Below are 27,995 nucleotides of genomic sequence, written 5' to 3' on the forward strand. Positions count from 1 at the left end.
AGAAGTCAAGAGGATAGGTGCTAAAATTTTGGAGAATATGATGTTCAAAACAAAATAGGCCTGGCCGGGGCCAGGCAGAATATATTCAGATGCCAGGCAAGTCACTCTTTCCTCTCTGGTATAACTGCCAGTACATTTCTATGCAGGCTAATCTCTAGTACACTCAACTCTTTCAGGTTCTGTCTTGTATTCCCTCAGTCCAGACCTGCACCCTCCTCCCAGCCACTGAACTCTCAAGAATTCTTGAAACTCTGAATTTTAAAACTACAAATTCTCACCACAAGACACATTGACCTTGTTTCAAACCTAGGTTCCCTTGCAGCCTTGATGTTGATCCTCTTAACTGGTAATGTGGGTGGTAGTGGTGAGGGTTGTTCATGTCCCTTGTGTTTGTGGGTATACACAGGACCAATCATTGATTCACAGGAAGCAAATGCATTTCACATTTGTAGCATATCATCAAATAATAGCAGGTAATTCAAAACATCATAAAATATATTTGGAGAATTTTGTCTGCATAAGGCAAAAACACCCAGTGTTCCACGCTCAGCTTCACCAAATCACCTTCTTTGTCCACTCAGGGGACTCCTTTGGAAATAGACATATATTATCTCTAGAGAGTTTTTCAAGCAAGTCCTTTGAAAACTTCCTCCCCCGTGCAGCAAAATCAGTGTAGACCGTTTGCTGAACTCTGTGATGATAGGTTCTTAAGATCATGTTTCTTATCATTCTAAATGATGGTATTTCAAATGAATAAATAGGAAATGGAACAGGTACCCTTCACCAATGTCAAAATACTTTCTGTTCAAATTTAGCATTTGAGGTGGTGGACTCGCCACAGCTTTAGGTCTATTTCTTTCTGAGGTTGGGAGAAATATACTTGACTTCTGTGCACTTCAATATTTTGGGCCGCCGTTTAGAGATGATGAAAAGTTGCTTACCAGACAGCAACGTCACGAGGAATATCCAGTTAGTGATGGTGAAGCATTCTGAAATGAAAAGAATACCATTAGTGCTAGGTATTGGTAAAATGTATGACAGCACGGCAATCGTAGAAAATAACACATTTACTTCTCACTCAGGACACTGACATACTGACACTATATAAAAATAAAGGTTGCTCCCCTTTGGGAATGAAAATACAACTGCACCCTGAGGAAGGGCTTTTGTATTTGCCTGTGTGTTTTAACTTTAAGGCTCTAACCAGTTGCAACCAGTTGTGAATGACTTGCTGCCTATTTCTGTAATTCACTGTAACTTGTGTTGAGAAAGTTATGTTTTATGGTTAATTATCCATGGTCTGTTTAAAAAAATAAATCAAACCATTGTGAACCACCAGGATTTGCAGCTCCATTTGAACTTCACTGTACTTTTGATTAAACATTTTGTAAATAAAAACAAACTGGTTTCTTCTTGTTTGGGGTTGTTTGTTACTTGTGTTCTGGATATAAATATTGTGGCAAGAGTGGTGGAACAAGCTATGGATTATTTACCCCTGGTTTCATGAGTTGTGAGTTACTGGCCTTATCCTCTTTCATGAGTATAAATAAATGTATAGCATTATATTCCAAGTCCTGTAAGACAACTGGAATGAGAGAACTGAAACCTTTTAAAACCAAAACCTTTTATGCTAAGTCACAGAGCAACAAAACAACCCCCAAATTAACATTTAAAAAGCTTCTACTGTGGAGCAACAAAATCCCCAAATATTATATAATCTGCATTGTAAAAATTGCTTTCCTAACAAGCAGCAAGTCTATCAACAATTCCACATGGAGGTCTTTCCACTGCTTTTATAATGGAGATGCCATAGACGGTTTTACCAGAGATTACCTCCTACCCTCAATATCACCATCAGAATGAAGCCCTGAAAATAACCACAATGATAACTTAAGCCAAAATTGATTTAGAAAGATCAGGAGTTACTGTAGCTAAAGATAATGAAACATTATAAAAGAAGAATTTTGTATAAAACTTGTTATCATCCTACAACTTATATAAATAAAAGAAGCCTAAAAAATAATTGCCTAAGGAAAATGAGTAAAATCAAGATTCCAAAGACCCTGTGGCAGAGTGTAAGAGGAGTATATTTGAGACCCATAATCATATGGCCCTAACACATCTGCACATGAAACTCAATAAGGATCCCTAAAGTACCTTGCTCAAATTATGTTTGTTAAATGATCCAATGGTCTGGGCATCACTGACCATTAAAAAGGACCTCCAGGAAAGATATAAAATTTCTTTCTGCAATTTGTTATTTTTTTAAAAAAGAGACAGGATAATAAGTGCTTTCTTATAAAATGGGGTGGTCACCCCTGACTGAAGTTTGAAGAGCACTGTATTTGATCTCATCTGACCCCTTTATTACTATCATGGCTTACTGCTTGGAGAAGGAAATGGTAACCCACTCCAGTACTCTTGCCTGGAAAATCCCATGGACTGAGAAGCCTGGTAGGCTACAGTCCATGGGGTCGCAAAGAGTCAGACATGACTGAGCGACTTCACTTCATTCACTGCTTACTTGCATAAGCCCTAAGAGGGGACAGTCACTGAAGCTCACCAAAACATGGTAAAATATACCTAAAGCAGCTACTGTGTGCTGGGCACGACTAGAGTGATTCTTGTTGAAAGAGTAAGTTAGTGACTGAGGTTCTTGTTGCAACATTTAAAAATATCTATTACTACTGCCAATAGCAAAGAGAAGCCAGGTTTAAGGAGCTGTGAAGGACTTCTGAAAAATTAGAAGAAGTTTAAGTCTTGCCCTATCTTCCTGTATGCCTGGAAATAGAAAGTTTAAGCTTGTCAACCCTTCCTAGGCCTGGATCTCATACTGCAGAAGAAAAACTAGAAGTAGCTTACAGGTTCCCAGGGCCTTGGTTACAACCAAAAAAGAGTGCTGTTCAAAAGCAGCTGGAATTCATGGGGCATTGAAAGATCAATTCTGCCCTAAATATGTTTCAGAGAGTGCAAAAATCAACTGAGAGGGAATTGAAAGTTATTCTGATAAACTGAGGCAGGAAAAAGTCCAAAGATGTTTTACTCAAAGACATTTTCCCTACGCTTTTGATAATCAGAGAGCTCCAAATATTTTTGACAATCAAGAAAATGCTCCTCTATAGAGGAATAAGGTTTCTTTTAAATTCAAGCATCAGTTCAGTTCAGTTCAGTTTAGTCCAGTCACTCAGTTGTGTCCGACTCTCCGCGACCCCATGAATCACAGCACACCAGGCCTCCCTGTCCATCACCAACCCCCGGAGTTCACTCAAACTCATGTCCACAGAGTCGGTGATGCCATCCAGCCATCTCATTTTCGGTCGTCCCCTTCTCCTCCCGCCCCCAACCTTTCCCAGCATCAGAGTCTTTTCCAGTGAGTCAACTCTTCGCATGAGGTGGCCAAAGTATTGGAGTTTCAGCTTTAGCATCAGTCCTTCCAATGAACACCCAGGACTGATCTCCTTTAGAATGGACTGGTTGGATCTTGCAGTCCAAGGGACTCTCAAGAGTCTTCTCCAGCACCACAGTTCAAAAGCATCAATTCTTCGGCAATCAGCTTTCTTCACAGTCCAACTCTCACATCCATACATGACCACGGGAAAAACCATAGCCTTGACTAGACGGACCTTGGTTGGCAAAGTAATGTCTCTGCTTTTTAATATACTATCAAGGTTGGTCATAACTTTCCTTCCAAGGAGAAGGCATCTTTTAATTTCATGGCTGCAATCAGCATCCGCAGTGATTTTGGAGCCCCCAAAAATAAAGTCTGACACTGTTTCCACTGTTTTCCCATCTATTTCCCATGAAGTGATGGGACCAGATGCCATGATCTTTGTTTTCTGAATGTGGAGCTTCAGGCCAACCTTTTCACTCTCCTCTTTCACTTTCATCAAGAGGCTTTTGAGTTCCTCTTCACTTTCTGCCATAAGGGTAGTGTCATCTGCATATCTGAGGTTATTGATATTTCTCCCAGCAATCTTGATTCCAGCTTGTGCTTCTTCCAGCCCAGCGTTCCTCATGATGTACTCTGCATATAAGTTAAATAAGCAAGGGGACAATATACAACCTTGACGTACACCTTTTCCTATTTGGAACCAGTCTGTTGTTCCATGTCCAGTTCTAACTGTTGCTTCCTGACCTGCATACAGGTTTCTCAAGAGGCAGGTCAGGTGGTCTGGTATTCCCATCTCTTTCAGAATTTTCCACAGTTTACTGTGATCCACACAGTCAAAGACTTTGGCATAGCATACCCATTTAAAAATCAGGGTATTCTAAATGATTCCCTGTATACAGAACAGTAGACCAAAACTAAGTGTTTGGTTACAGATGATTAATCATGTTAAAATTACATTATAAAGAAACATTTTACATGGTACAGTATTCAATTTGATAATCAAGTATAGACATACAAAACTGCCTATTGGAATCCACACTCACTTACAACTGAGAAAACCACAATTCAAAAAGATTAATGCACCCCAATGTTCATAGCAGCACTATTTACAATAGCCAAGACAAGGAAACAACCTAAATGTCCATTGACAGATGAATGGATAAAGATATGGTATATTTATACAGTGAAATACTACTCAGTCATAAAGAGAATGAAATATTGCCTTTGGCAGCAGCACAGATAGACCTAAAGATTATCATACTAAGTGAAGTAAGCCAGACTGAAAAACACAAATATCATATGATATCACTTATATGTAGAATCTTAAAAAAAAATGATACAGATGAGTTTATATTCAAAACGGAAATAGATGCAAAGACATAGAAAATAAACATGGTTACCAAAGGGGAAAAGGGGAAAGGGATAAATTAGAATTTGGGGAATAACATATACTCATTACTATATATAAACTAGATAACCAACAAGGACCTACTGTATAGTAACAGGGAACTATACTCAATATTTTATAATAATCTATTAGGGAAAAGAATCTTAAAAAGAATTATATATAACTAAATCACTTTGCTGTATAACTGAAACTAAGATAACACTGTAGATCAGCTATACATTAATAAAAAAGATTAAAAATATGAAGGACACAGAAAAGATATATGTGTAAATATATATGTGAATATCCTGCTTAAAGACTAGAATATTGTGACCAATTTTCATTATGTTTACACAAACAAATCTGTCTGAACTATATATTCATTCAAGGAAAAAAATCTGAAAGGAAATGTATTTACAAAATACTTTAAAAACATATGCTAGCTTCGTCATTATTCATATTCAGACAACAAAAGATGTGCCCATGTCATCATACATACAGAGATACCACAACCCCAGTGATCTCGATCATTCAGTTGTTAAAACAGTGAACCACATATTTAGATAATGAAACCTGAAAAACCAGACAAAACTCTCCTGGCTTTGATTTTTATCTTTATGCACCAGGCTTTTCCATACAAAAGGAATCCAAAATTCAATAGCTAACATATAAGAGAAAGTCAAACAAACTAGGAAATAGCCTGAATCTTTTATAAAAGTAGAGAAAAATCTACCTCCTTCCTTTAGTAAATCAAATGAACCAATTCCATACGGCCTTACTGATCTAAAGGAATGATACTGATCCCAAACACATAGTGATCTATGTATTTGGGATCTTCAGTAGTTCCTACTCAGATCCATCCTCTCTCCAGCCCGGTTTCACCTTTCCTGATTGCCCTCAGGAACTTCTCAGAACTTCTAGCACACTACTCCTTACATACCCAATCTTTCCTCTAGCATAAACCTCAGAGTGCCTAATGCTGTGCTCACTAGCATGTTGTATCTATTTTAAAACCATGTGATAGGCAGAAGCTGAAAGGGGAGAACAAAACTAACCTTCAAAGACCTCTAAACTCCCTCATCAGACAAACGCCTGATGCCCAGAGGACATCAGCCAGTTAAGTGAAACAAAATACTGTAACAGGGAAGGAAGACTGAATCTCACCATGTTCCCATTTGGGAAGGGAGTTTCAGTTCAGTTCAGTTCAGTTCAGTCGCTCAGTCGTGTCCGACTCTTTGCGACCCCATGAATCACAGCACACCAGGCCTCCCTTTCCATCACCAACTCCCGGAGTTCACTCAAACTCATGTCCATCGACTCGGTGATGCCATCCAGCCATCTCATTCTCTGTCGTGCCTGTCTCCTCCCACCCCCAATCCTTCCTAGCATCAGTCTCTTTTCCAGTGAGTCAACTCGTCACATGAGGTGGCCAAAGTATTGGAGTTTCAGCTTTAGCATCAGTTCTTCCAATGAATACCCAGGATTGATCTCCTTTAGAATGGACTGGTTGGATCTCCTTGCAGTCCAAGGGACTCTCAAGAGTCTTCTCCAGCACCACAGATCAAAAGCATCAATTCTTCGGCGATCAGCTTTCTTCACAGTCCAACTCTCACATCCATACATGACCACGGGAAAAACCATAGCCTTGACTAGACGGACCTTGGTTGGCAAAGTAATGTCTCTGCTTTTTAATATGCTATCTAGGTTGGCCTGGAGAATCCCAGGGATAGGGGAGCCTGGTGGGCTGCCGTCTATGGGGTCACACAGAGTCGGACACGACTGAAGTGACTTAGCAGCAGCAGCAGCAGCAGCAGCAGGTTGGTCATAACTTTCCTTCCAAGGAGTAAGCATCTTTTAATTTCCGAAGGGAGTTACTCCAGTGAAAAAGTAGGGGGTGTAGGAAAGAAGTGAAGAACTACAAAGTAAAAAAAACCAACAAACTTTTATTATACATTGGAGACTTAAAGGCAGTGCAATGATCCAAAGGTGTTCCAGGGAATACTGCGATAGAAAGTTTTAAATGAGAATTCCAGAAACTACAAGTTCTTAAATGGATCTGTTGTTTAAGGGATGAATTCTGTAGGGAGTTTGAATTAGGTGTCTGCTGTAGCATCTAGATGTTTCTCTTTCATTAAGACTTTGGGCTTTGAATACACTGTCATGAGAAAGAGACTGTAGGGCTTTATCCAGCCACCAAAGTAAAAAGCAGGAGAAAGACAGGGTTTATATAACCAGCTTTTTACATAAATATTACATCAGGATACATTTCAAATGAAAACACACACATACACACACACAGCTGTCTTCCTTATCCTTTCTATTTTAAAATTCATGTCTTACTTTAAATGTTGTTGATTTTTCACAAAATAAGTAAAAACCAAGTCAGCATTAAACACCTCAGAATAATTTTAGTCTTATGTTACCTGGAAAATTTACCACATCATGGAGGGTCACAAAATCTTGTTTTAAAGCCAGTGAAGGCACTAACAATTATGGGATGTTTTGCTGCAGCTCAGGGCAACTAGAAATGGTCATGAATGTTAGCTAACTCCCTTCTCAACAGTCTGAAAAAAGGGAAAAAAAAACTGTAAGTTTTCCCCATCTGTTATTTCCTTTTTTTTTCTTTTTGGCTGTGGAAAAGTAAAATTATGCAAGAGCTTTTGAATGTAAAGGCTGTGTGTGCTTTTTCCCTTTTTGTCTCTGTGTACCGGTTATGCGATGTTGCGTAACTGAGTACAGAGTAGGCGGTTAGCGTTTACTATTGATTTACACTATGCCATCTAATGAATTCAGAACACTAAAGAGAAAGGAGCTGGAAGGCAGGGAAGAAAAAGGAGAAAGAGAGGAACAGCGAGAGGAAAGAAGGACCAAACAGAGGGGAGAGGGTAAGAGCCAGTTAGAGAAACAATTCTAATATCGGGAATAGTTTCATTCTTATTACCTTTAGCTCTGATTTTCAGTTATTGTTCAGGTCTCAGAAAAACGGATTTGAGTTAGTGACCCCAATATTCTGATCTTATTTCTAATTAGGATTACTGGCAGGAGAGTGTCTGAAAGTACTAATGTGTCAAATCACTTGAAAGCAATTCCTGTACACTGTTAGACTTCTCCACATGCTCCTGTTGTCATTCTCTCGATACCTTTGGGAAACCATACCTGTGCTAGCCAATGCTATGGTCTAACTAGTTCACCTAATAGCAAATATCATTTGAAAAACACACAGAGATATCACCAGGGCAAAGGGAAATATCTTCAATTTTACCCTTCCCGTTTAAAAATACATGAAGAATGCATATGGCAATCTTTGAATGGGTCACTATTTTACTTTGGAAGAATGTATAAGTGAAAGTTGCTCAGTCGTGTCTGACCGACTCTGAGACCCCATGGACTATACAGTCCATGGAATTCTCCAGGCAAGAATACTGCAGTAGGTAGCTGTTCCCTTCTCCAGGAGATCTTCCCAACCTAGGATTGAACCCAGGTCTACCGCATTGCAGGCGAATTCTTTACCAGCTGAGCTACCAGGGAAGCCCTGGAAGAAGATATATACACATTATTTGACTAACCAGAACAGCCCAAAATAGGGCAATGAAAGAGAAACAGTCAATGAGAAAAGATTCTAAGCTGATGAAGATGCTTGTAAGAGAAATTTCAATAATTTCTAATGTTATGCTTATGGAGAGCACCTAAAATTAACTTTTGATCTGGATGACTACAGACACCTCCAGTCCTCTGAGCCTGTCTGATGCTTCTTGTGCCACATAATGAGTTCCCAAAGATGAGGCTAGAAAGTATGGGTGAAGTTGACTGTGCTGCTAGGCACAGGACCATCCTGTATCTGAGTGCCCTCCTATGGCTGAGGACAATCACTAAAGTGATAAAAAGAAATAGAAATTCTCTTTATTAGCAGCCAGTTAGAGAGCAAGGCTTCTTGAATGTGTTTTGTAAATGGTGACTAGAAAAAAAATCACAGGAGGTCACCTAAAGGAAAGAACAAGAGTTTGAGGTTACATTTCTGATCCTCCAATGTTCTCTTTTCTCCCATTTCACCTTAGAAAATAAAAATAGATGCTTACTCCTTCCAGTTTCCAAGGATGATTCAATGGCTGGCAGCCATGTGCACACAGTTCATACCTAGCACCTAGCACAGTGCTTGGCACATTCTCTATGTTCAGCAATACTTGTTGAAACAGTAAAATGATTATGGAAGAAACAGCTACGTAGGAATAGTATACTAGAAAAGCCTCAGAAAACATTTGCCAAAGATTTACAGGAAATTTTAGGCTGTGTTTAGACTGTAGACACAAAATAATGATGTAGATAAAGTGTCAGTTATTTGGGGATCAGTTGACTTTCAGTTCAGTTCAGTTCAGTCGCTCAGTCATGTCCAACTCTTTGCGACCCCATGAATCACAGCACGCCAGGCCTCCCTGTCCATCACCAACTCCTGGAGTTCAGTCAAACTCATGTCCATTGAGTCGGTGATGCCATCCAGCCATCTCATTCTCTGTCGTCCCCTTCTCCTCCTGCCCCCAATCCCTCCCAGCATTAGAGTCTTTTCTAGTGAGTCAACTCTTCGCATGAGGTGGCCAAAGTATTGGAGTTTCAGCTTTAGCATCAGTCCTTCCAGTTGACTTTAGTTTCATTTTATTAGAAACAAAGCTTAACAAAATTGTAATACTAGTAATTTCAGCAAAGTTTTATGTTCATTTCCACCATCCCTTTGGATTATTTTTCATTTCAGTCTTGGGCACAGAAAAATCCATTTTAATTTCCATGGACACATTCTAAAGGAAAAGTCATGGGATAGCAACATAATTCATCTTTTAAAAAATCCTGAGAGAATGTAGCCATTTAGTAATGGGGGAAAATATAGTTTTTTGTTGAAGGGCAAGGCAGTTTGAGTTTTGATTAGGTTATGCAAATTTAAATTAATAGAAGGGCAACCAAGAATGTACTGATTTCCATTTTCTTGGTTACACAGGAGTTTTAAATTTCTGGATTAGAAAGTCAGAAATGCCATCTTTCAGCTAATTGGCGAATAAGACCTTTAGAGAAAGAGTTGCAAGTATAATATTCCAGTTGAAGATTTAACTAAAAGTGTGTTTGGCAATGGTAGCCACAGTACTTTCTATAAAGTGGGGCTACCTTCTTGTTAACTCATCTGGGACTAAGCATGAGTTTCCTCTTCCTCCTCTTTCTCTTCCTTCTTATTCTTTAGACTTTTGGATTGAGTCTCTGTTTCTCACTCATTTATCTCTATACCTGGCTTTACCCGGTGACTCAGATGGTAAAGAATCTGCCTGCAATGCAGGAGCCCCAGCTTCAGTTCCTGAGTTGGGAAGATCTCCCGGAGAAGGAAATGGCTACCCACTCCAGTCTTCTTGCCTGGAGAATTCCACAGACAGAGGAGCCTGGTGAGCTGTAATCCATGGGGTCACAAAGAGTCAGATGCGACTGAGTGACTTACACACACTGGCTTTAAATTCCTCCCTTTTCCTCACTTTTAATCTGCTTCTACGTTTATTTATTAGTCTTCTTCATAAAAATAATTTCTTTTTTTAAATGTGTTTTGAGAGTCTCAGAAATCTTAAAGGATGAAAAGGTTTGGATTTAGCACTATACAATAAATAGGTATTCGGTATACATTTAAATGTTTTATAAACTGAAACAAGGTGCTGACAACCTGAGGGTAAACTACAGCTGTAGGCTCTGCTTGTGTTACAGCTGTCTAGACCTCCAAACTGCTGGGGAGGAAACTGGGCCTTGTGTTACAGGAATCTCATTCAAGATAAAGAGCAAAGGCTCACAATCTCCAGACACAACCACTCATTTTTCTGTCACATCAGGTCACCTTTCTGTTTCCTTTTCTTTCTTTCTATTCCACAGTCACAACTATTTTGAGACTGATTGTGGCATAGCAGGAAGAGATCTAGAGAAGTCCTAGTGACTCAATGTGGTTTAATGACATTGGCCAAACTCTCAATGCCAAAAACAGACAGAGAGCTGCATACTAAACCTGCAGTTACACAGAAAGTGAAGTCTGAGGACGTTCAAAGTGAGCTTAGATCCCAAAAAGAGATCTCTGTATAACAGGGACATTGCTGCGAGAATCATTTAGATTGTGTCATTGTTCCTTTATAAAGTTTAACTCCTGTAGGGTTTACAATTCAGTTAAAATGATTGGCTCTAGGCTGAAATGCAGTTCTAGATATCTTAGAATGGGAGGTGTACCCCTCCCCACCCGCTTATTCTTTAACAAAGAATGTATACAACAACTATTTAGCCATTTCAATGACATCTCCAATACTTTGGCCACCTGATGCAAAGAGCCAAATCATTGGAAAAGACCTGATGCTGGGAAAGATAGAGGGCAGGAGGAGAAGGAGGAGACAGAGAATGAGACAGTTGGATGGTACCACCAAATCAATGGACCTGAACTTGGGCAAACTTGAGGGAAGCCTGGCATGCTGCAGTCCATGGGGTTGCAAAGAGTTGGACATGACTGAGCAACTGAACAATAACAATGTCATCTGGAGTCTGACTGCACAGGCCTTCGTGCTCAGTCACTTCAGTTGTGTCCACCTCTTTGTGACCCATGGACTGTGGCCTAACAGGCTCCTCTGTCCATGGGATTCTCCAGGCAAGAATGCTGGAGTGGGTTGCCATTTCCTCCTCCAGAGTTCTTCTCAACTCAGGGATCGAACTCGCATCTCTTAAGTTTCCTGCATTGGCAGGCATGTTCTTTACCACTTGTGTGACGTAGGAAGCCCTTTCTGGCTGCACACCTCTCCCTAAAAAAGAGTAGGTGCTAATCAAGGAGACTAATCTACAGTGAGCGAAAGTAAGTAACATCCACTGTGGAAAGAAGGATATGAAGCTGGTACAAGGAGGGGCAATAAGTGGATGTTTTATTATTTCAAAAGGCTTAATGTACATCACTTGGATAGATATTTCATTACACTGTATTGATATGAATAAGATTCTCGCAATACTTTGGTAAAAAGTCTACCATTTCTATTTCTTGACTAGAAAACATTACAATTACAGGAGGCATAAATTCCTGGTGGTTTCCTTAGATCTCCTTCTTTGTAAGCCCATTACCAGGGTAGCTATAATAATCAATTATATTTTAAATGCCTTATTCCTATGTCTCTAGCATTGGTTAATGTCTATACCATGATGCTAGCCACAATGGTGAGAAGGGTTAGGAGGAGGAAGTCCCAGACAGAAGTTAAAATCAATAGGCCAGAAGCAAACTAGCATTTATTGAAAACATATTATGTGCTACATCCTTCCATGATATCATTCATCTAATACAAATCCCCTGTGAATTAAGACTGGCCTAAGTTTCATAGATTAGCAACCTAGTTACAGAGCTGTTAGCTTAACTTGCTTAAGGACACAGCTAATTAAAAAGTTGCAGCGAGGAGAGTTAGGATCTATTGGACTCCCATTGTGGTTCATACATAGTGTAATGTACCACAAGGCCAGGAATAGAATATGAAGCCATCTGACCAAAAAAAAATTCTCCACACCAATGATGAGAACCACTAAAAGCCCCAAGTGGGGGGTGGGAAGGATAAATGACTCCTAAAAAAATATAGATTCTAGCTTTGCTCTTGGCTATGACAAAGCCTTGTTTTCCTAATTCATATCTGGAAAATGTTCCTTATCAAAGGTAAAGAAATGCACAATTTCTCAGGAATCTTTTAAATCTTTAAAAATTCCTTTAAAGATTTATACTGAATAAAGGTAAAAAATATTTAGTAAAAAATTTGACTAAAATTTGATGATGAGTATATTAACAATTGACTGTATCTATGTATGTATATTTGTGTCTATGTGTGTTACATACATTTTTTCTTTATGCCAAAGTTCATGATAATCACTGTACTATGAAGTACTTGACAAAGTCTAAACAATGGATCTAAGCCAGGAGAAAAGGAATGAAGCAAAGAATAAGTAAAGGAGAAGCATGTGTGTGTGTGTGTGTGTGTGTGTGTGTGTGTATACGTAACTTTCCTCAGAATTTTAGTCCAAAAATATTTAAGCTAAACAGGCCATAATGCTGTAAGTCTACATTGTGTATATATGTTTGTGTGCATACATTTTTTTACTCCTTGCCAAAATTTTGGGTAATTATTATAAAGTACTTGACAAAATCTAAACAAAATCTGAATATGTTAGGCCAGGACAAAGGGAAAGAAGCAAAGAACAAGAAAAAAAGGAATGTGTGTGTGTGTGTGTGTGTGTGTGTGTGTGTGTGTATACAAAAAGTTTTACTATGTTAATCTGGCAAACAGTTATTTTTCAAAAGTCTGCTTTTCTATACTGAATCTTTTATATGTAGACATATTATTTTATATTACTCATAAATAAACACTTGTTGAAAATAACATTAGAACACATCAAGTAAATAAGAGCAGTTTTGAAAAGACTATAGTTTGAAGTACTATTGAGTTTGCCAACTTTACACATTGCTAGGATGTATTCTTTCAAAATAATTAATAAAATGGAGAGTATACTCCATTTTTCACACACTACAGGCTTCTGGAATGAAGTTTTCACAACTGTATTAGTGTGTGTGTGTGTGTGACATTATTCTCAAGACCTCTGGGACACTTTTCTTAAAAAATGTTTAAAGTCAAAATTTGGTGAGGAAGTTAAAGTAATAGCAGCAAAACAGGTCTGAAAGGAAGAATGAACAGCGCTTAGGCAGTGCTAATTTATTTCTCAAGTCCTAATGAGTCCTTGCTCTGCCCTTCTCTCCTTCTTGCTCAAGCCTGAATGTGTCTGAGAGCAAGAAGGAAGAAACAGTAGCTTCTGGCTTCAAAGAAGCACCAAGAGGAGAGAACTAGACCACCTTCTGGGACCCCATTTCCTGCCTTTATAAGGAAAAGCAATAGTAAAATGGTCAACAGGAAAAGCAACGACAAAGACTTTGACAGTTCTGTGGTGTGAGGAAAAAGCGGGATTTGCATCTGCATAATTTCAGGGACTTTCTTCAAAATTGAGCTTCTCTGGATATTCTTATAATGATGCTGAAAAAGTCACATGATCTGTTGTGGGAAATAGGTGAGATTTATGGGAAAGAGGAGGCACTCTTTTTTTTCACATGGTATTTAAACTCATGATCAAGATGTAACTTCCAACATTAAAGAAAATTACCCAGTTAACTCGAACCTGCTCAAAATAACTCACAGTACCCTCCCCACTAAAACAAAACAAAATAAAGCAAAACTCGCAACCAGTTATTTTGACTGGTGCAAACAGTGACATGAAAGTAACAGATGGAAGCCCAGTTTTACTCACACAACATACTCACTAAACACAATCACACACAGTCCCACGAAAATAACAATGGTGACTATGGCCTTATGCTTCAAAATATCTCCTTTAGGTGGGTTTCCTTCAAGACTTCAGGGGGCTTGTGAAAAATAACATAGAATGAACCTAACTCATCTGTCTATACCTAGAAATGGGAAAAAGCTGCCACTCACAGCCTGCAAAGAAGAGTAATCTAGTCACCTTTGTCGAGTCCTCTCTCAGGATTGGAACAGGTGTTCTTTTCTTATGCATTATTTTTTTGTTGTTTGGTAGTATTTTTAGGAAGGGTGATGATATATCTGTACTTTTAAAAACACCACAGTACATAGCATCTAAAAACTTTCATAAATCCAATAATTAAAAGTAACAAATCTTCCTGCTAATTGCTCCTCAAAGTTGAAAGAAAGGTTATTTTCTTACCTTACACCATGCCTTCCGATCTGACAGTGTCATTCAATCGATAATTTCAATGTCAGTTACTGATTTTCACCTCTTTTATTAAAAAGACTTCCAGCAATAATGAAATGGTGCTGATCTGCTTGTGTTCACTCTATATAAGGTCTATATTTATATACTTTGCTTCTATTTGGATCTATATTTATCTGCTTTATCTGCCTACAGTGCATCTGTTTCTCATACACACAGACATATATTTATATATATACACACATACTGTATATATATATATATAGGTTATATATAAACACACATACCCACAAAAATGTATGAATGTATGCTAGTGTGCTTACTTCAACAAGCATGCAGGTGCATAAATACTCAGACACATGACAAATATACAGAGAACATAAATGTACATGTAAACAGAGTTGCACAGAGAGAAGGATACCTCAACAAGAGGCCTGTCTAGATACTTGGCTCTTGGCCTTTGAGGTTTTACACACTACTGAGTGACAGCTATGTTCAACTCTGGGCGGAGGAAAAGTCTTCAGAAGGAAAAACTATATAACTAAGTAGAGAGCATTCATTCTGATTTATTCACTTTTAAGATGAGAAACAGACACTGCAAGGCTAAGAGCAAAGATTTTACCGCTTTTTAGTGGCAGAGCTGGAAACAGAACTGGGGTCTCTGCCTCCAGTACTCTTGCCTGGACAATCCCATGGACGGAGGAGCCTGGTGGGCTGCAGTCCATGGGGTCGCTAAGAGTCGGACACAACTGAGCGTCTTCACTTTCACTTTTCACTTTCATGCACTGGAGAAGGAAATGGCAACCCACTCCAGTGTTCTTGCCTGGAGAATCCCAGGGACGGGGGAGCCCGGTGGGCTGCCGTCTATGGGGTCACACAGAGTCAGACATGATAAGTGATTTAGCAGCAGCAGCAGCTTCTAGACATTCTTCTATTACGCTAAATGGAAACAATGTAAACATTTTGATCAAACCCAATATCATCTTCTAATTTCCACTCTTTTCTAGTTTCCCCTTTCCTTGCTGCATGAAATCTAAGCAACCAACATTCACTGAGGGTCAGGCACTGTACCACTGTACCAAATGTGCTATTTCATTTAATTTGCACAATATCTCTATAAAGCAGGTATTATTATTCTTGCAGATAAAAAAAAAAACAACCTGAGGCTTAGTGGGTTTAATAACTCATCCAAAGTGACACAGCTCATAAGTAAAAGACCTGAGCTCCTGTGATACTCTGAGGCCCATGTTTTTTCCACTATATTATAATGCTTTTCTTAATACACACCTCAATATCCTATGAACTTCCTCTCCTCCCCACAGCGTCACCATCATACAAAAAAGACCTAATAGCTGGTCTGTCTCAGACACATCACAAGCCTAAAGCAGAGATTCTCTCAGACTAAGAAAACAGTAAAAAAGAACGGAACAGGTATAAGTTACATGTCTCCGGTATACAGCGCATATCCACTACTGGAAGCTGAAACATGCAAAAGGCAGATTGAAAAATTATCCCATGGGTAGTCTCATGTGATTGAAAGTCTTAATAACTTCCAGTCTATGAGTGTTTGATGTCATTTTCACCAAAGGGCTACAGCATACTGATGAAGGAGATCAGATGGGAAACAAAGGCACAAGAAAGCAAAAGGAAGATAGCAAGAGGAAGCGGACACCCTCGTCTCTTTCTCCTCTCCTGGGGCAACGCTTCTAAAACAAACACCCATCAAGATGTACAAAGCTAGATTCCATGTATATGTGTTAATATACGATATTTGTTTTTCTCTTTCTGACTTACTTCACTTTGTGTAATAGACTCTAGGTTCATTCACCTCATTAGAACCAACTCAAATGCATTCCTTTCTACAGCTGAGTAATATTTCACTGTGTATATGTACCACAAGACGGTACTGACGAACCCATTTACAGGGCAGCAATGGAGATTCAGACAAGAGAACGGACTTTTGGACACAGGAGCGGAGGAGGAGAGGGTGGGGCGAAAGGAGAGAGTAGTGTGGAAACATATACATTACTATACATAAAACAGATAGCCAATGGCAATCTGCTGGATGCCTACTCAGGGAGATCAAACCAGTGTTCTGGGACAACCCAGATGGATGGGGTGGGGTGAGAGGTGGGAGGGAGGTTCAAGAGGGAGGGGTCATAGTATACCTGTGACTGATTCACGCTGATGTATGGCAGAAACCAACACAATATTGTAAAGCAATTATCCCACAATTAAAAATAAATAAATACAAAAGAAATACAGAGCTAGTACCAATACTTGGTATTTTGCCTACACTGAACGGTGCAGAACAAATTCAGAAAAGAAACCATGTCTACATATGGTAAGGTAATTTTACACAAATTTCCTCAGCTAGTAACCAGTCATGAGCTATCCCAATACATAGGAGCTTTACACTTTGTTCAGTTCACACAGAACCCAGTACGAGGAGATGCCATGTGGATTTGTGAAACTCCCTGGGGCATACTGCATCCATAAGCCAAGGGAACAGAAATTACACCGATCCATACGTGCAGCTCTTCATCTGTGACATATTGATAATTACTCTTTATTTGTGAATTACATCCAAGTTATAAAAACAAGTTTCAGACATTTGTCACAAACAGGGTATATTCTAGTTAACTCTTTCAGAACAGCACTTCAATATGGGTGTACAGGAAATGGGAGCTGTCGAATGATGGAGTCTGATTTTGTGGAAAGATTATGGCCTTGAAACAAAGACTGACTTGAGTCTGAATCCCAGGTCTTCTGCTTGCTAGCAATATAAATATAGGCACATCACTTAAACAACTCTGAATCTGTTTCATCACCTGTGGAATGAAGAATAAAACTACCTATTTTGCAGGAACATTATGAGGATTAGAGATAGTCCCAATGCAATGTCCTACTCATAAAGAGGGGCATTAAATATTAATTATTGTATGTTTAAGAAGGCCTTTTGGCTGTGACTTTCTATTGTAGATCTGATACAGAATTCTTCTGGAGTACTTTTTATGTTCATTTAATCAAAGATAAACTTTCTGGTGATCAGGTATGTTCCAAGTAATGATAGAAAAAAAAAATCAAATCAAAGAGTAACATTTTCACTGGAAGATCTTAAAGTACTTAATAACCCTCGACTTTTCTGATTGCTGGTACTCTCATTTAAGGATTGGGCAAAATGAAGCTCCAGGATACATCCCCCAAATGATTTGTAATATAAAAATTCACCAGCAGGAGTGAGTAGAATTTCTCTCTCTAACATCTAAACCCCATAGTGTCCAGCTGAGTAATAACTGCTGCAAGGTCACAGATACAAAGGGCCATGCTTTCCCCAAGGCTCTTAGAGATTATTCACCGAGGCCAAAAACATTAGGTAATGCTGTGTACAGCTGCTGAGATAACAGGGCTGAGTCAGGGTTAGGTCAGGGTTTCAGGTTATAGGGGTGGGGTGAAGAGTGGCTTTCAGATCAAATGATGAGAGTAGTTTAATTTAAGCAGAGAATGAGCCATACAGTATTGAATGTAAGAGGAAAGGAAAGGGGAGACAGCCACAGCCAAGAGGAGGTGGGTGGGAACACAGACTCTGTGGGGCTCAAATGGGTAAATCTGCGCCTCCCAGAGGAAACTCTCCCGTGTTCGTGCACACTGAGACATGAACAAAAAAGCTCAGGGTGCAGCATAAATCCTGCCATCCCAATAACACACACAGATGTTCCACCATTGTTTTCTTTTATGCACATTTTAATTAAGAGATCAGAATCAAGCATTAAAATGTTATTAAATGGCTTGTTTACATTTTCACTATATGTCATTTATTATGCATTTTCTAAATGTGTGCATATCCATTCAGAAGGATTATTTGGAATTTTTATGTCACTGTTATAACTGTCCCTCTAACTCAGGGCACTTTCAGCTAATCGGGTAACCATGGGAAAGCCTTTCTGGTCCAAGCAGTGCACTACAGACTCTCATTTTAATTCTCAGTCAAGCAATACCCTGTATCCTGTATCCATCTCACTCAGTCGTGTCCGACTCTTTGCGACTCCATGGACCACAGTCTGCCAGGATCCTCTGTGCATGGGGATTCTCCAGGCAAGAATACTGGAGTGGGTTGCCATCCCTTCCTCCAGGAGATTTTCCCAGTCCAGAGATTGAACCCAGGTCTCCCACATTGCAGGTAGATTTTTAATCATCTGAGCCACCAGGGAAGCCCAAGAATACTGGAGTGGGTAGCCTATCCCTTCTCCAGGGGAACTTCCTGACCCAGGAATCAAATCGGGGTCTCCTGCATTGCAGGCAGATTCCTCACCAGCTAAGCTACCTGGGAAGCCCATTCCCCCATCAAACCTCCTTGCCCAGTGACACTGCACACCAGGACTCCAACACTACAGGAAGTCCCAGGTCCGCTACAACCTTTCTGATTACTAATGAGAGGCCCAACTTCAAATATTTCCCCTTGTCCTCATACTACACCCTTTCCCTAAGCAGTTCTGAAAGCCTCAGAAACTCTAAGCTACTACATGGAGGAAACTGGCCTCCTCCGAGTGGCACAGACTCCCTTGGAGGGGACACAGTAGGAGAAATGGGAATAAGCAGATTTCTCTGTCTCCAACTCATCACCTACTGCTAGTCTACCACTTATGTCTATTTCCCACTATGGAGTCCTCTGAGTTTTTGGTATTATTCTAGAGTTGAAGCAGAGAGCCACACTTTTCCTTCTTCCTGACTCCACAAATACTAAGACTCATTCACACAATCCTCCCACAAGGGTGGATCACAGGTATCCTATAGTCTGTCTGTATCATATGATTCAAGCACTTAAACAAGAGGGCATTGTCCTAGAAGCCCACGATTCACATAACGCCTTATGAATAATGGTACATGGAATTGTATGGTCTCAGAGGGCAGGACTCATGTCTCTTGCTCGTTCAGGTCAGTGCCAGCACACTGGGACTGCTCAATCAGTCCAAAGAAAGAGGTGGATTTTTTTGTTGTTTCTTTATTTTTCTTTGTCTGTGTTTTTGTCCAGGGTAAGCAGAACACTTTCACAGAGCAGGCATAAGACAGGAATACATTCTAATTCCACTGTCAAATTATATTCTTTCATCTATCTCATTTACAGCATAAATTATCTAAAAAAGGCTTATGTATAACCTTAAGGTAAGAGTTAAGTGGGGTCTGCTATAACTGGTGGACCAGATAGGACTCAGAGAAGAGAGATTGGTACCACTTTAAATTAAGTTTCTTTTGGAAGGAAATTTTAAGATGTTACCACAGACAGAATAAAATTGGCACAGCTCTTGGGAGACTGTCTTAGCAATATGTATATAAAACTTTAAAAGATATAAATGCTATTTGATCCAGAAATTTCACATCTAGGAATTTATCTAAAGGAAATAATCAAAGATCTGCACAAAGATTAAGAAGCAAGTGCTTATCATGGTTTACTTACAACTGTGAAAAACTGAAAACCTTATCTGATGATAGAGGGCTGATTAAATAAATGATAACACATCCTGGTGATGGACAGGGAGGTCTGGCGTGCTGTGATTCATGGGGTCGCGGAGAGTCGGACACGACTGAGCGACTGAACTGAACTGAACACATCCATATATAGTAGAATGTGTGTGCTCAGTCACTTCACGTCTGACTCTTTGCAAACCTATGGACTGCAGCCTGCCAGGTTCCTCTGTCCATGGGATTCTCCAGGCAAGAATACTGGAGGGGGTTGCCACGCCCTCCTCCAGGGGACCTTCCTGACCAAGGGATCAAACCCACGTCTCCTGCATTGCAGGCAGATTATTTAACTCTAAGCCACCTGGGCAGCTCAAACAGTGAAATGCTATACAGATATGAAAAGTAATATTAGGAATGGAATACATGAAAAATGCATATTAACCAATAATATGAAAAGGTCTATTGTATAAACAACTACTGCTATGTTAAAGATTGTTTAAGTGGTAGATGTGTACACACATTATGGGAAGATTGGAAAAATATATATGTAAACACTAAAATTCACTGTTTCTGGACAGAGGAATTTTAAATAATTTTTATTTATTTTGAACTTTTCCATAATTAACATTATAGCAAAATATTACTTAAAATATTAATCTACACTAACCTTTCTTCCCTAAAGTTCTATTAAGTTATTTTCTATAGGCATTTTTGTTCCTAGTAATTTTCTCTCTCCTATTTTTTAGAGATAGTATATACTGCTTTCTAAAATTTTCAGTGTCTGAGACTATGTAGTTATAATAGATCCTTTATTTCTTAAATCAAAATCTTTGATAACTCTAAGACTGTCTTGGTTGTCTCCTTGAAAACATTCCAATGACCTGTGAGTTAATCTTAAAAATTAGAACAGAGCTTCTGTACATATTTATCGTAAAGTCCTAAATTTTGCTTTCAGTTCAGGCTTTACAATAGCAATTAATATCATTAAGATATATTATTTAGGCCCACAGCTTAATATGTAATGACCTTTAGGATTTAGAAACTCTTTCATTTATTTCACCAGTGCTATATTGTTTAATAGATGCTGATGCTATAGAGTATAGGCCTCCAACCCCCATGTCATGAACTATTACAAGGTCTGTGGCCGGTTAGGAACTGGGCTGCACAGCAGGTGAATTGCAGGCAAGCCAGTGAAGCTTCACCTGTGTTTACAGCCACTCCTCATTGCTTGCATTACCACCTGAGCTCTGCTTCCTGTGAAACCAATGGTGTCATTAGATTCTCATAGGCCTGTGAACCCTACAGTGAACTGCACATGTGAGGAATCTAGACTGCTCACACCTAATGAGAATCATCTTGAAATCATCCCCCCTCACACCAGTCCATGAAAAAATTGTTTTCCATGAAACTAGTCTCTGCTACCAAAAAATGTTGGGGACCACTGTTATAAAGAATAAATAAAACACAGAGTCAACCATTCAGAAAAAAATCATCATAGGTTTGGTCAAATAAGGAGAAGCTTAATTCAGTGCAGTCTAATTCCCTATGTGGTATTTGATGTAATAATCCCTGTACTTATACTGGCTGCTCCTTGTAAGAGATTGATATTCACCTGCACACCCACACCCAGGCATAGGTGATTGTGCAAGGGACCATAAAGTAGGAAGAAAATGAAGGAGTCATAACAGGCCACAGGTGGTTCCAAGTTATAAAAAGCAGGAAAAGGATGTACAATCTATTAATACTAAAAGGACACCAGGCAGAAATGTGGAGAAAAGCCAAGCCATGATATTTAGTCTAGTATAGTAAACTTTCATGAACTCCTGGCACAAAGTTCCTGGAGCAGTCCTGGATCTGGAATGATCTCTCCAGAACCCCTCCTTAGAATTTCTTTATTGTGCCATCTCAAAAACATATCCTCCTCACTTGAGCAAACTGTGTTCCATTTCAATAAAATAATAATAATAATAAAACAATAACATTTGACAGCCGAACTTAGAGGCTACATTAGAATCTAAAACATAGACTTTCCTGAAACCCGAGTTTCTGATTTCACCATGGCAATTTCACATAGCTGAAGTGGAGCATCACAAGTTTGTATGCCGGGTCTGTAGGATTACAAATTTAGGTCCATGATATAGAATAGCATAGCAACCACTTACAAAGATAGGGAGTTACACTTGAAATCAATTTGTAGGCTCTGGATAATGGCAGCAAACTGAATCTGAACACTACAAACATCTTCCAAAAGTAATGTAGATCAAAAGGAGATAAAATAAAGCCACAACTTACGCCTATAGCACAAACTAAAGAGAGACAAAGTTATAAACCTCAAGTTCTGTGAAGGTAGGGTAATAAATCTTCTAAAACAAGAAGAGTCAGCATGAGCACCCACACTAGTATGGTGACTGGAGACAACTCTACCTAGGAGCTCAGCAGAACTATTAACTCTAGAGAAAGTGTTAGTTGCTCAGTTGTATCCTACTCTTTGAGAACCCAGGGACTGTAGCCCACTAGGCTCCTCTGTCCATGGGAATTTCCAGGCAAGAAGACTGGAGTGGGTTGCCATGCCCTCCTCCAGTGGATCTTCCTGACCCAGGGATCAAACTGTGTCTCCTGCATTGCAGGTGGATTCTTTACCCACTGAACCATTAAGGAAGCCCCTATTAACTGTAGTAAATAATCATAGTTTTAGGGAAGAGGTATGCCCTGGAAGAAGTTCCCCATGTGAGGAGAAAAACAAACAAAACAAATGGAAGGGCCCTTCCAAGAACTATGGCATCAGAATTTCCAGAAATGACACTCCTGACTTCTCCCTATCTGAAAGCCCTGCCTGCTCCTTCCTGCCTAAGTCTTCCTCAGTTCCAAAATTGGGTTCCAGTTTTACCTGTCTTCTTCTAACTCACACTAATCCCACTCACATTAAGAAACTACAGAAAATGTGTTTGCTCCTCTGTTTTGTATTATTATGGAAACAATAAGTTATGTTTGTCTTATATTCTAGTGAGATTGTAAACCATATGTGTCCTCAGGAAGTGTTCATATGGTTTTGTTGTTACCTCTTTATTATACACATCCAAGACTTTCCAAAGACAGACAAATGAATGAAAGCAGCGCCTGTTTATTCATCATCAAATAATACAGGGTGTGCACACCTACCTCCAGAAACTGCTCAGTGTCCATTCCTTACACTCCATAGGCTTACATTCTAAAGAAAATACTTATGTAGAAGTTTTTAAGAAAAAAACAGTTTTCATCTCCAGCCCTAATCCCCACTCTGAGCTCCCGAGTCACATAGCTAACTGCCCTCTCAGTTTCCTCACTTGGATAAGAATCTCAAGGTCAACATGTCCCCACATGAACTCATAATTATCTCTGCCCCTAAATTTGCCCTGTCCTCAATATCCTTATAGTACCCCAATTCTGGACTGACACTGCCGTTCATCCGGTTGCTCAGGCCAAATACCTGTGACTCATCACACCTAAAGTATTTCTTTTTATTCTACACCACATCAAATCTCTCTGCAACTGCCTTCAAATTACAGCTAAATTATTCACAAGTGAATCACTTTTCCTCCTCTCCACTGCCATGGTCCATCTCATACTTGGCTACCACAGTAAGTCCTAACTAGTCTTCCTGCTCCACCCTTGACCCCTTAGATCTATTCTCCACAAAGTAGCCAGAGATCTCATCAATCTATAAATTAGATCATACGCCCTTAAAAAAAAATCCTCTGATGGCTTCCCATCAGTCTTTACCATGGTCTTCCTGGAATATTTAAAAGTTATTCTTACTTCACAACATCTATCCCCTCTGCCTAAATTCCTCTTCCTTCTGATCATCTCATACTTGTAAAAGTGAAAGAGTTAATTGCCCAATCATGTCCAACTCTTTGAGACCCATGGATGCGTAGCCAGCTAGGTTCTTCTGTCCATTGGATTCTCCAATCAAGAATAACAGAGTGGGCTGCCATGCCCTTCTCCAACCTCGTACTTAGCTCCCTCTCATTACTGATAGCTTTGCTTAAATATTTCCTTCTCAGTGAGACATTCCCTATCACCCTTATTTCAAACAACAGTTTCTCCATTACTTATCCCTGTTTTATACCCATTTGAATGCAGAGTTCCAAAGAATAGCAAGGGAAGAAAAGAAAGCTTTCCTCAGTGATCAGTGCAAAGAAATAGAGGAAAACAATAGAATGGGAAAGACTAGAGATCTCTTCAAGAAAATTAGAGATACCAAGGGAACATGTCATGCAAAAATGGGCTCAATAAAGGACAGAAATGGTATGGACCTAACAAAAGCAGAAGATATTAAAAAGAGGTGGCAAGAATATACAGAAGAACTATACAAAAAAAGATCTTCACAGCCCAGATAATCATGATGATGTGATCACTCACCTAGAGCCAGACATCCTGGAATGCGAAGTCAAGTGGGCCTTAGAAGCATCACTACAAACAAAGTTAGTGGATGTGATGGAATTCAGTTGAGCTATTTCAAATCCTAAAAGATGATGCTGTAACAGTGCTGTCTCAATATGCCAGCAAATTTGGAAACCTCAGCAGTGGCCACAAGACTGGAAAAGGTCAGTTTCCATTCTAATCCCAAGGAAAGGCAATGCCAAAGAATGCTCAAACTACCACACAATTGCACTCATCTCACACACTAGTAAAGTCATGCTTAAAATTCTCCAAGCCAGGCTTCAGCAATTTGTGAACCGTGAACTTCCAGATGTTTAAGCTGGTTTTAGAAAAGGCAGAGGAACCAGAGATCAAATTGCCAACATTTGCTGGATCATTGAAAATTGAAAAAGCAAGAGAGTTCCAGAAAAACATCTATTTCTGCTTCACTGACTATGCCAAAGCCTTTGACTGTGTGGATCACAATAAACTGTGGAAAATTCTGAGAGAGATGGGAATCCCAGACCACCTGACCTGCCTCTTGAGAAACCTGTATGCAGGTCAGGAAGCAACAGTTAGAACTGGACATGGAACAACAGACTGGTTCCAAAGAGGAAAAGGAGTACGTCAAGGTTGTATATTGTCACCCTGCTTATTTAACTTCTATGCAGAGTACATCGTGAGAAATGCTGGGCTGGAAGAAGCACAAGCTGGAATTAAGATGGCTGGAAAAAATATCAATAACCTCAGATATGCAGATGACACCACCCTCATGGCAGAAAGTGAAGAGGAACTAAAAAGCCTCTTGATGAAAGTGAAAGAGGAGAGTGAAAAGGTTGGCTTTAAGCTCAACATTCAGAAAACTAAGATCACGGCATCTGGCCCCATTGCTTCATGGCAAATAGATGGGGACAAGTGGCAGACTTAATTTTTTGGGGCTCCAAAATCACTGTAGATGGTGACTACAGCCATGAAATTAAAAGACGCTTACTCCTTGGAAGGAAAGTTATGACCAACCTAGACAGCACATTAAAAAGCAGAGACATTACTTTGCCAACTAGGGTCCGTCTAGTCAAGGCTAAGGTTTTTCCAGTAGTCATATATGGATGTGAGAGTTGGACTATAAAGAAAGTTGAGCGCCGAAGAATTGATGCTTTTGAACTGTGGTGTTGGAGAAGACTCTTGGGAGTCCCTTGGACTGCAAGGAGGTCCAACCAGTCCATCCTAAAGGAGATCAGTCCTGGGTGTTCATTGGAAGGACTGATGCTAAAGCTGAAACTCCAATACTTTGGCCACCTCATGGGAAGAGTTGACTCACTGGACAAGACTCTGTTGCTGGGAGGGATTGGGGGCAGGAGAAGGGGACGACAGAGGATGAGATGTCTGGATGGCATCACCAACTCGATGGACATGAATTTGAGTGAACTCCGGGAGCTGGTGATGGACAGAGACGCCTGGCATTCTGCAGTCCTTGGGGTCTCAAAGAGTCAGACAGGACTGTGTGACTAAACTGAACTGAACCCTGCATTGTTTTTGTTTGTTACCATATCTTATCATTATTTAAATGATACATTTTTTTTGCTTCCTTTATTATTGCCCCTCTCTCCTTTCAATACAATGCAAATTTTATAGGGGACTTTGTTTAATTTCCCATAATTAGTATTAGAATATTACCTGAAGTATTATAGCTGGTGATAGATCATAAGAGACTGAGTGAACAAGTGCTTGGATAGAGTGGTCCAGTACTAATCACTCTCATCCCAGTCACACCGACTTCAAATAAAAACCTTTGTTCTGCCTGATGTAGTGGCTGCTCCAGCCCGTCCCAGAGGCCTCTCTTCTTCCCACTTGGCTGCACAGGCCAATCTGGGCACCCACTTACATGCTATAGTTCAGGTCTTAGGATTACTGGTCTTGGGAAAAGTAAAGTCAAATTAGATGGTTAACTAAAATTCCTATCTCCGAGTCTATAAAAGGAATAGCTTTCCAGCCCAACTGACCCTGTTGACTTAGACTGGCTTGGGATAGATGCTGACACGCGAATCTTGTGCCTGAGGAATTCCGGATCTAGAGGGGATCCTTTTATTTGTGAAAGTACCAAGTAAAACTCCCCTTTGTGTCTGAAAAGTTCAGAACATTTCTAAGTAGACAGTAAAGCTCCAATTAATGCTTATTAAACAAATGAACAAACTGATCCATGAAACATACAGTAACAGGATTTTAAGTGCCATTCCTCTATGTCTAGGCTCTGTGATAGTGTTAACTAATCTCAGTGAATAAAGAAGTTGCCTCAATTAGACATATGATATGTAAAATTCATTCCTGCAAAATCTTTTTTCTCTTCGTAGATTAGATTAAAAGCTCATTGTGAGGGACCATGTCATATCTATCTTGCATCCTTGGTTCTTAGCATGGTGTCTAGATGTAAAAGGAGAAAAATTCCAAAGCAAAGGATAAAGAAGTTCGAAGTCCTGGCAGGAATCTGTGAATAATAAGGAATGCCAGTCTGACATGATTATCAGATGTTAGGTGATGAAAACCATGCCAACTAACATATGGATTCTTACCCTGTTTCTGTGGAAGACTCGAGCTCTAAAATTATTTCCTGAACACAGGGGATCAGAACTGATTCTGATTATTTACTATGAGACGGCTACTTTTCAGAATATTGCTGATCAAAGTGCTAGACACTCAATGCATGAAAATCTATACCTCTTTACTCAACTCTCTCTTATAGTTAGATAAAATGCTTTAGCAAATGGATGCTTAAAAAAGGGTTCTTAACAGCTGTTTTTTTCACTAAATATGAAAGCCTTTTCAAATACAAGATGAAATATAGAATACAACCATTAAGTCAAATGTCTTGAGAGTATCCATCATGGTTAGAGTATTAATTGCCTTGCTTTGCCTGAGATTGAGGAGATTCATGGGGTAGGCAACTGTCAACGATAAAATAGGGAAAATTCTGGACTAGCCACGGTGACTAAGACGGTTTGTCAAACAGATCATCAGATTTCATTTGTATCTATATGTAGGATTTCTATATAGCTTGCTAAATAAATTATCAGATTTCTCAGGTATCTATATGTAGGATTTCTATATAGCTATAGACTATAAGATAGATAACTAGGTATTCAGTTCAGTTCAGTTCAGTCGCTCAGTCGTGTCCGACTCTTTGTGACCCCATGAATCACAGCACGCCAGGCCTCCCTGTCCATCACCAACTCCCGGAGTTCACTCAAACTCATGTCCATCGAGTCGGTGATGCCATCCAGCCATCTCATTCTCTGTCGTCCCTGTCTCCTCCCACCCCCAATCCCTCCCAGCATCAGAGTCTTTTCCAGTGAGTCAACTCGTCGCATGAGGTGGCCAAAGTATTGGAGTTTCAGCTTTAGCATCAGTCCTTCCAATGAACACCCAGGATTGATCTCCTTTAGAATGGGCTGGTTGGATCTCCTTGCAGTCCAAGGGACTCTCAAGAGTCTTCTCTAGCACCACAGTTCAAAAACATCAATTCTTTGGCGATCAGCCTTCTTCACAGTCCAACTCTCACATCCATACACGACCACGGGAAAAACCATAGCCCTATTACCAGGCTAC

At 39.7% G+C, this 27,995-nt stretch overlaps 1 protein-coding gene across 21 annotated transcripts in view; it reads right to left on the minus strand.

Moving 5' to 3' along the window:
- ZBTB20 (zinc finger and BTB domain containing 20) overlaps nt 1–27,995 on the minus strand; it is an 891,891-nt gene that overhangs the window by 403,054 nt on the left and 460,842 nt on the right. For all 21 annotated transcript variants that reach the window (XM_055429282.2, XM_055429604.2, XM_088837148.1 and 18 more), the window contains one exon: nt 942–989. The gene's annotated coding sequence lies outside the window, so the exon portion shown is untranslated. The remainder of the gene's footprint in view (nt 1–941; nt 990–27,995) is intronic.

This window comes from Moschus berezovskii, chromosome 1 (assembly GCF_049115385.1).
Source record: "Moschus berezovskii isolate FMDL1 chromosome 1, NW_MosBer_1.0, whole genome shotgun sequence".
NCBI classification, from domain to species: domain Eukaryota; kingdom Metazoa; phylum Chordata; class Mammalia; order Artiodactyla; family Moschidae; genus Moschus; species Moschus berezovskii.